At 39.4% G+C, this 9446-nt stretch overlaps 1 pseudogene across 1 annotated transcript; it reads right to left on the bottom strand.

Moving 5' to 3' along the window:
• Positions 1 to 2052: 2052 nt before the first annotated feature.
• Positions 2053 to 9197, bottom strand: LOC309477530 (calcium-responsive transcription factor-like; annotated as a pseudogene). The gene is made up of 10 exons (XR_014211683.1): positions 8159 to 9197; positions 7411 to 7584; positions 7086 to 7197; positions 5457 to 5577; positions 4968 to 5039; positions 4582 to 4757; positions 2754 to 3143; positions 2514 to 2679; positions 2370 to 2433; positions 2053 to 2180 (listed from the first exon to the last, which is right to left on the bottom strand). The product of XR_014211683.1 is annotated as a calcium-responsive transcription factor-like (transcript).
• Positions 9198 to 9446: the final 249 nt, after the last annotated feature.

Raw genomic sequence — 9446 nt, 5'->3', positions numbered from 1 at the left:
GAAAGAAAGAAAGAAAGGGCAGAGATGTGGTTAGGAATGAAAAGTCAGTAGGCCTATGTAGTTTCTTCATTCACTGTGACCTATCCCTGCACTGGATGGCCAATTTCACGTGTATTTTGTGTATTTTCAAAATACAAAATACTGTATTTGTATTTAAATAGGCCTTCATTATTTCACACAGTATTTTGTATTTAAAAAATGTTCACACAGTATTTCCATGTATTTATGCCCATCTCTGTACATAGAGGAATAAATGAAGATGATAATGGTAATTGGAGAAGTATATAATACATGTAACATAGAGCTCGCGCTGCTCTAATTGACTTACTGCTGATATCAAGTATTGTTTACATTTAAATGATCCTAAACATTCTACGTCAGTCCAGTAGATTAAAAATCAACACAATTTTCTGAATCCTTGAAGTCTGAACGCACTTGCTGCAAGCTCTTCACAACTCTACAATTTGGTAAGTTTTAGAGATTTTTGGTACTTCTTGATTCATTATCATGGAGCAGCGTCGGTCACGGAGAACCAGGGCTCTTCCCGCACACCTGAGGGGATTGGTGGAGGAGGGCGTCTCTTCCAGTCCGGACCCTTATGAGCTTCCACAGCTGGCAGCTGTTAAGTTGGTCTGGTCAGATCACACTTACAGCTGCATCTCTGGCAAAGCTCGAAGACCCACGGGTTTGGAAGAACGCTACTTCAAGAACGCTGCTGTCCTTCCTGACATCCGTCCAGCAGTGTCAGTCTCTTCAGTGGCCGTGCGTCAGCAGGATGAGCCTATCTCCATCCACGGCTACAGCGTAGAGGCCTACCAGGACATCTACCGCTCTGTGGTGGAGCCCATGCTGAAGACGCCCAGTGGTCGGCAGCGTCCCTACAGCCTTAAACTTGGACGGAAGATAAAGCAGCGGCTGTGGGAGGCACTCAACCGCCCATCACTGGAGGAGACGGAGCATCCTGATGGACGTGTCCGGATCACTGAGAGCTTCTCCACAACCAGCAGAAGCTTCGCTCCTCGAATCGACGTGGACATCAGTGAAGAGCCCCTGCCTGAGGATGAGGAACCCCGAAGAAAGAAGCCCAGACACTGAGTCATCACTGTCACATGGAGCCCGGAGTATCACACAGCGGAACCTGTATGTAAATACTTTATATAGTTACAGAGCAAGTTTATAGTTTTATGAGTACGTTTTATAATTTAGAGTTTTATGAGTAACTTTAAGTTTAATTTTTTAGAGTTGTTTTGCACATTGTTGTGAAGTTTGTCAGGATGTTTTTGGTGATTGTCAGAGCATTGATATGCTTGTTCTAAGTGGTTGTTAGTGTTTTGCTACTCGGTTGTTGGGATGTTTTGGATGGTTTCTTGTGTGTTGACATGCGTTTGCCAAGGTTTTTTGCGCGGTTGTTAGCGTGTTGCTTTGCGGTTGCTGGACTCTTCTGAGTGGTTTTTCATGCATTGCTATGTGGTTGTCAGGATGTTTAGAGTAGCCTAGTTGGTTGATATGCGGTTGCTTAGGTTAGGGAAGGTTAGGGTCCCTCACACGGTTTGCAGCTTGACGTGCTGTGAGGGCTTGTGTGCATCAGTGATGCTGAGAGCTACGCCACTGGTACTTCACAACTACTGCTAGGGTCACCCATAGTGGACAGGTCTCAGCTGAGATGCCAGACGAAGACAAACCACCTGATTCTGGACAGCAGAAGATTGACCTGATGTTCCTGGCAGAAGATCACTGTCTTGTTACAACGACAACAACATCAGCGGGCCCTGAATGGAAGAAAATTCAGGATTCAAGAAAAACTGATTATTTGTGGAAGTCATCAATGGATCAATGGAAAATTCAGGATTCAAGAAAAACAGATTATTTAAATGTTTAAAAAATGATTAAATAATCAGGTTTTCAAGCATTTCATTTTAATGGGTTTTTTGTTTCTTCAATTATACCATCAGACCAGTTGATCACCCTGAAACTTTTTACATTTATTCAGAAATTAAAAAATTAATGCATTAATTTAATAAATGAATAGATCCATATAAAAAAAAGATCATTTCAGGACAGGGTCACCTGGAGATGTGCAAAGATCTTGGGCTGCAGTGAGGTGAGAGAGCTGAAGAGCTGCACAGCCTCTGGAGAAAGAGTGTCACTCTCTTCCAAGAGTTCTTCCTTCTGAGGGGACACTGTCAATATAACAGCAGTACACTAGATTCTGTGGCAGGGTAAACAATGCTTATACTTGGACTACAGGTATGTGCTTTCTTTTTGAGGCAGGACCTTTCCTCTACTCTCTAAATTGTATTGAATGATTCCAAGATTATTGTTTTAATAATGTATGTCGGATTTCAAACAATATCTCAACAGTATTTCACCATCCACAGTAGCAGGAGTCAGGGTCACAGTCTCTGGAAGCCGGTTATTAGCCTCTGCTTTCCACTGCAACAACAACAAAAACATACAAATAAATGCTTACTACAATGGTTGGCATATTTGTGCTCACCAATCTAATGCTTTACAAACATGTTTTCTGTATCTGAGGTAGCCAGTGGTCCCGCCGTCAGCTGAAGAGCTTTCTGAGACTCATGGATGTGGTTCTTGATGTCATTGACAGTGGGAAAGTAACACGGACTGTGTCTCTCAGGCACTTCCTCTGACTTGAACATCTCATGTTCCACAAACCTCCTGCCAGGGCGTTCACAAAGCAATGGTTTTCCAGCAAATAAAACAAAGAAGATTTGAAACCATCTGAGTCATACCTGAGCTGCTTGCGGACAGTGTAAACTTGGTTATGACCTTGTGCTACCAACTCACAGATCTTCTCTGCCACGAGCGGGTGTAGTCGAGAGGGTAGGGACGCCCCATCCTCCATTGTGACATCCTGCATGGCTTCACTGTCCAGCTCCTCTGTCTCTTCTTCATCTTCATTTTGTTCTTCCTCTGCAAAGCAGATCTGCTCTGGAAGTGGAGGCAGATTTGCAGTGTCCACGTCATGGTACAGGTGAGCTTTCTCTGTAGGGAGCTGGGTGTAATACCTGTCTTGGCTTTGTAGAGTATGTTTTGATTCGTTTCTTGCTCTGACCCTTTTTTAGGTTGAACGCCCTTCCTCCGTGGACCAAACTGGCATTCCATCACAATGGCTCTGCTCCCTTAAAACCATATTAAAGATCAAGATAAAATGACTTTGTGTGCATATTGTAAAACCATTACATTATCTGCAACAACAGCATTCAATCAAGGCTTAAGAACAAGGCATGTCCAGCCTTGACATGCAACTTGCTATTGCAAGCATTCTCGTTCTAGAAACAATTTGATTGAACAAAAATCTGGACAAATTAGTATGGAAGCTTGTTTACGCCATAGAATAACAAAGAAAACAGGGTAATTGTGACTAGGGTAATTATCGTACAATTTTGACTTTTTTTCATGCAATTGCGAGTTTACATCTCGCAATTCTGACTTTTTTTCTCAGAACTGTGTGATATAAACTCGCATTTGTGAAATATAATGTCAGAAATGTAAAATAAAAGTTAAAAAATAAATAAAAGTCAGACTTTTCTCGTAATTGCAAGTTTATAACTGTGAGATAAAAAGTTGCAATTATCTCTTAAATTGTTTTATTCTATAATGATTTGGTCTGTTTCCCCCACAAAAAAGATCAATACTGTAAATTTTTAATTCACATACAATGCTTTTTAAATGTTTGGGGTTGGTAAGATTTTTTGCTCACAAAATTAGCAAATGAAACTTTAGTGAAAACAGTAACATTGTGAAATATTATTACAATTCAAAATAAATGAAAGCTTTAGCTTAAGTTCTGCCAGGAAGACTCAATCAGCGCGTCATGTATTACCTCACTTCTAACCAATCATGTGTTAACACTCGCAGTATAAAAGATTGGTACTTACATTTGTCTGAGTTCGCAGATGCTGACGCTGCCAATTACCTCCATCCTCCCCAACCACCTCCATCCTCCCCAACCACCACCAAGATGGTACCTTCCCCTTCATCCTCCCCACCACCACCAAGATGGTCCCTTCCTTTACCTCCAGGGGGTCGGCTGCGCCCCTGCCTTCGTCTTCAGGCAGGATATGCAGCTTCCGCTACCCTCGCATTGCGCGCTAAGGACGGGGCCTACGCCAAAGAACTTTATAAATGTATGCTTGCTGGGCTGTTAATAAACATGCGCTTGTTATATCAATTTATCTCCCGAGTCTTTCTGGTAGAACTGTCTTCTGTTCAAATATGTTTAAATTAAATTGAAAATGTTGCTGCTTAATCTTTATGAAGCCTTCACTGTCATTTTATATTTTTTTAAAGCATCCAACTGAATAAAAGTATTTCTTTCTTTCAAACAAATCGTATCTGTTAAAGTTTCATTTGCTAATTTTGTGAGCCAATATACCACTAGCATTATTCAGAAGTCCCCAAATTTACAGACATCGATTAAAATTCCAATTTTGAATTATAGTCAAAACTCATTAAAATAACATATAGACTACATGACTAAACAGCTTTAAGACTTAAATAAAAGTATCTCACATAAAGTCGTACCACAGATCCCACAAGCAAAAAGGGCCATATTACCTGCATTAACAAAGGGAATGCCATCGTAGGGCACATACTGTGATTTCCACATGAGTCTGGTGGCAGGTTTAGCCGGTGAGGGTGATTGGCGGGTGCTTGTGTAGAAGCAGAACGGCCTCAAGCTCTGCCTCTGTGTTACAGTAACCACGGTACGATTCTCCCATCTTCTGTTCCTCCTGAAACAATCACACAGAAAAAAGATTCGCCAAGCCACATTAGCTTGACATCATCAGATTGTGTTGCTGTAAATGGATCTGTTTGACAGAGGGCTCTACGCACAATAGAAAAAGTACAATGCATTTAGGCTATTTCCATGCATACTACACTACTTTATTTGTCAAAAACAAAACAAAAAACCCCCTCAATTTATCCATTTTCTACTGGACAAACCTCACACGAGCCCAGTTTGGTGCCCCTGGTGGTAATGGCTTCACTGGGGCTCAAATACATCAGGAGAACTGAAAGAAATGAGAAGACATTTCAGTAAAACTGTCCATAATTTAAGGTACACTTAAACTCCAGGAATGGGGCATGGCCTGAAGCAGTTTTCTTGTTGTTCAAGCAAGGGATAAATTGAGCCAGAACAGGAGTTTAATTGGGTAGTTTGCTTGTCAACCCATTCCATATGCATATGAATGCTTTTTACCAATCCAGTAGATATTTTCCAGCACCATATTTGCGCAAGACTTGTAAAATCTGTGTTCAAATAAGTGATTTTCAACATTTAAAACAAATCGGCTGTAAAAAAAAAAAAAGCATGTAGTTTATAATAAAAAAATGGTAATAAAAAGCAACAAACACAATAGGAAAGTTCATCTTTCAGATTAGATACAGAATGTGACAGATATAATGATGTGCAAACAAGGTTTACTGACCCTTTTTTCTAAATTGTAATACCAGTGACATTCTGAGCCGCTAGTGCAGATAAACTATGGGTGCCATCATTGTCTTTTGTGGATGTGATGATTGACTGCTGTCTTTTCTCCACAAAGATTCCTATTTAACAGAACAGAAAGAAATGGCAGAACCGGACAGCAACCAATTTTCTTCATTATTCTTTTCATTTTCTGTTTATTTGATTAGCTCTATTTAATTTCTTCATTATTAGATGTTAACTACTCTATTATATATGCACACACACACACACACACACACACACACACACACACACACACACACACACACACACACACACACACACACACACACACACACACACACACACACACACACACACCAGCCACTTTATTAGAGGACATTTGAGTGTAGTGAAATGATGATCTGAGTTGATTTGAGCTTTGTGACATTGTGCATTATCCTGCTGGAAGTATCCATCAGAAGATGGGTGCACTGTGGGCATAAAGGGATGGACATGGTCAGCAACAATACTCAGGTAGGCTGTGGCATTTAAACAATGCTCACTTGGTACTAAGGGACCCAAAGTGTGCTAAGAAAATACCCTCACACCATTACATGCATTCAGAGATGCTCTTCTGCAGACCTTGGTTGTAACGAGTGGTATTTCAGTTGCTTTTGCCTTTCTTTCAGCTTGAACCAGTCTGGTCATTCTCCTCTGACCTCTGGCATTTTCACCCATAGAACTGCTCTATGCTGCTCACTGGATATACTGGATATTCTTACTTTTTCTGACCATTCTCTGTAAACCCTACAGATGGTTGTGTGTGAAAATCCCAGTAGATCAGTAGTTTCTGAATTACTCAGACCAGCCCGTCCGGCACCAACAACCACACCGCGTTCAAAGTTACTTAAATCACCTTTCTTCTCCATTCTGAGGCTCATTTTGAACTTCACCAGATCGTGACCATGTCTACATGCCTAAATTCATTGAGTTGCTAGAGTTAGATATTTGCGTTAAAGGGATACTTCACCGATTAGCATTAAGCTTTGTATCAGTAGAAACCCGGTAGTATTATCGAAAGGCCGTGCTTCCCTCCCTCATGTCCCCCTGAGACGAGAGATTTCTGTATTGTGTGTCTGGAAAAAAAACTCAGATGACGCAAAAATCGTAATTTTGCGTCATCTGAGACTTTTTTGGCCAGAGCTAGATCCGCATGTTTTCAACCCGCCCATAGCGGGATCTCACGATAAAACGGCGTCTTTTCAGTTTCGAGTCAACTAGTAGCCTAATTGTATCATTTCTTCCGATACTGCCCTTTGTAACCGGTAGGCGTGGTTTGGGAGTGGCCTCGTAGGGCAGCGAAGCAAGTGCATTCTGGGAGTTGTTGTCTTTCATCCACATGAGCCAAAAATCTATTTTCTGGCTTTTCTTTCTCAAGAAGACACAAACTTCTAAAATAATTTCACATTTCTACTACATAAATTATCCAATTTAAATACACATTCATCTTTCCAGCGGTAAAATATCCCTTTAACAAGAAGTTGAACAGGTGTACCTAATAAAAGTGTCCAGTGAGTGTGTGTGTGTATAATTAGAAAAGCAATACTCAGTAATATATTTAATAATAAAAAACATAATTCATTACCAGATGAGTTTGCTACTTTCAACAGCTGACCGTGAGGTAGTAACATCTGAGGTCCCCCTATAGACACAGATGGGACACCGTACAACTGTCCATTCTCCCCTTTCACGATCACCTGAAAAAATGCATCTGTCTTTGAGGTGGAGAAAAACTGTCATAAATATATAGTTCAAAATGACTTAATGGGTGGAATACATAAGGTCAAGCTCATATTTGAACATCTTGGTATATCTGGTGACTGAGTCAAGTACATGGGTAATACACATGTCTTCTAGTGTGAGTAATAGCCTGTAGTTTATGGTGATGGATCATAGTGCAATGTCCTTACCACACGCTCATACTGAATAGGATGTCCGTTTTGATCAAGTATAACTAAGTTGTCCACTTGTCCCGGGACTGTAGAGGGCTTCTGATTGGCTGCTACAGTTTCTGGGGCTGGAATGACTGACGGAAGCACTTGTGCATCTGCATTTTCTTTAGATTTTGAGTTTTTGCAATTATTCTTTGCAGTTCAGATTTATTTATTTATTGATATATTTAATATTTAATGATGCAAGCATTTTGGTAAAAGTGTAAAAAAACAAAAGTGTCTAAAAAGCCCCCAGTCGTATTTCACCAAAAACCATAGAAATTATACTTTGTATACAGTAACATTTATGAGATTCTTATACTCATTACTTTAATACCAAAAAGTGATTGTTTAAATTGTATTATCACAGTATTTATCACAGTAATATCTGTTGCACTTTTAATATATACAAAAAAACTCTATCACAGTAAAGAAAATAATCAGTTAAAAATGTGAATAGTTAAATTAAAATGTCAGAACACATGAAAATAATAATTTGTGGAAAAGAATGTGCTGAAAATAATCAAATGAACTTAAAAGAATAAAAAAATCTTCATGGAAAATATAATACATTTTTATGACATACGATTAGGGCTTTTGTGAGATTCACCCAACTCATTTGTTTGTTTGTGTGTGGCCATTAAACATAGTATTTTAGTGAAGAGTGAGTTATACAAGGATTATTCAGTACTGTACAGTATTTCTACTAGTCTACATTTCTCCTTACCAGTCCAGCTCGTGTGTGTGCAGACTGTAGATCCTCTCTCTCTTCAGACTGAAGAACATCTGTCACATCTCTCTCTTCCTCCTCCATTTATTCTATCAGACACACACAGCAGTCTAAATCAAGAGCCCAAGCCAGAGATACACTACAATTATGCATGAATTGAGATGTTTTACTATTGGAGTAATATTCTTGATGGGTGTCAAACTGAACCCTTTAGTAGTTGGAGAGAGAAAGATGCACACTGCTAGCCACATTTCACACATACGCTATTTATTTTGTGTGTAAGGTGGCCGTCTCTTTAGATTCATAAATAAAGAGTTTTGAGTAAATGATGACATAATTTTCGGTAGCACTTTATGTTACAGTAATGTTCCCCATGCACATACTATGCAGCCTACTAGAATTGAAAACGAGTCTACTCAACCTCGTCTTCGTCCGGTAGAGAAGATAACGTTAGAGAATGTGATTTCATGTTGAATCGTCGCTCTGTTGAGAATATTTAGTGTGTTCACCGTGAACATACTCTGAGTTGACTAATTATTCCCACACACTTTTTTTTAAACCAGCATGCCTCGATTAAGCAAGGTTTGGTTTAATCTTCCGAGAGTGCAGGCCTTCAGGGTTTGTTTGACGGTAAGATAAACTTGCTTTCTGAATTGATAGGTGAATAACATGTAGAAGCACCTAACCCTAGTTGTAAGCTTACACTTCACATAAAATAAACTTGTCCCTCAACCCTGATTGGTTGATGGGAATGTTGATCCAGGAACATGTTGCACTTGGTGAAATCAGTCACAGAAGGAAGGAGTTGTAGAAGTTGAGAGAGCCACTGGCATTGAGTGAGCAGCGCCCTCTACTGTCTGTCTTTTTAACAACATGACAGATTTGTTCAGGTGTATTCTCATAGTTTATATGTAGTTCAATTAGGCAATTGACACTTTAGTAGAATAAAAGTGTATTGGTGAGAAAGATCACAGCACAGACCTTGAGTTACACAACAGCTAGTGGATTAAAAAGACAAGCAGGTCATTTAATTATGAATAGCAGTGTGAAAAATCAAAAGACCCAAAATATCTGTTAGTGAAAGACAATGGGCAAACAATCAAAATCCAGATTAGTCTTCATGAGGTAATAAACATATTATTATTATTACAAGAATTAAAAAAAATTAAAAAATAATTTAACTTAACATCATGATTGAGTGGCAGATGATGATGAAGATGACAATTTTCTTCATGCAGCGCCACATATACAAACACATACTGTACTTACACACATACCTATTCTA

The sequence above is a fragment of the Leuciscus leuciscus genome, assembly GCF_965113295.1.
Source record: "Leuciscus leuciscus genome assembly, chromosome: 16".
Classification (NCBI taxonomy): Eukaryota; Metazoa; Chordata; class Actinopteri; order Cypriniformes; family Leuciscidae; genus Leuciscus; species Leuciscus leuciscus.
This window is presented reverse-complemented; position numbering and strand designations above follow the sequence as displayed.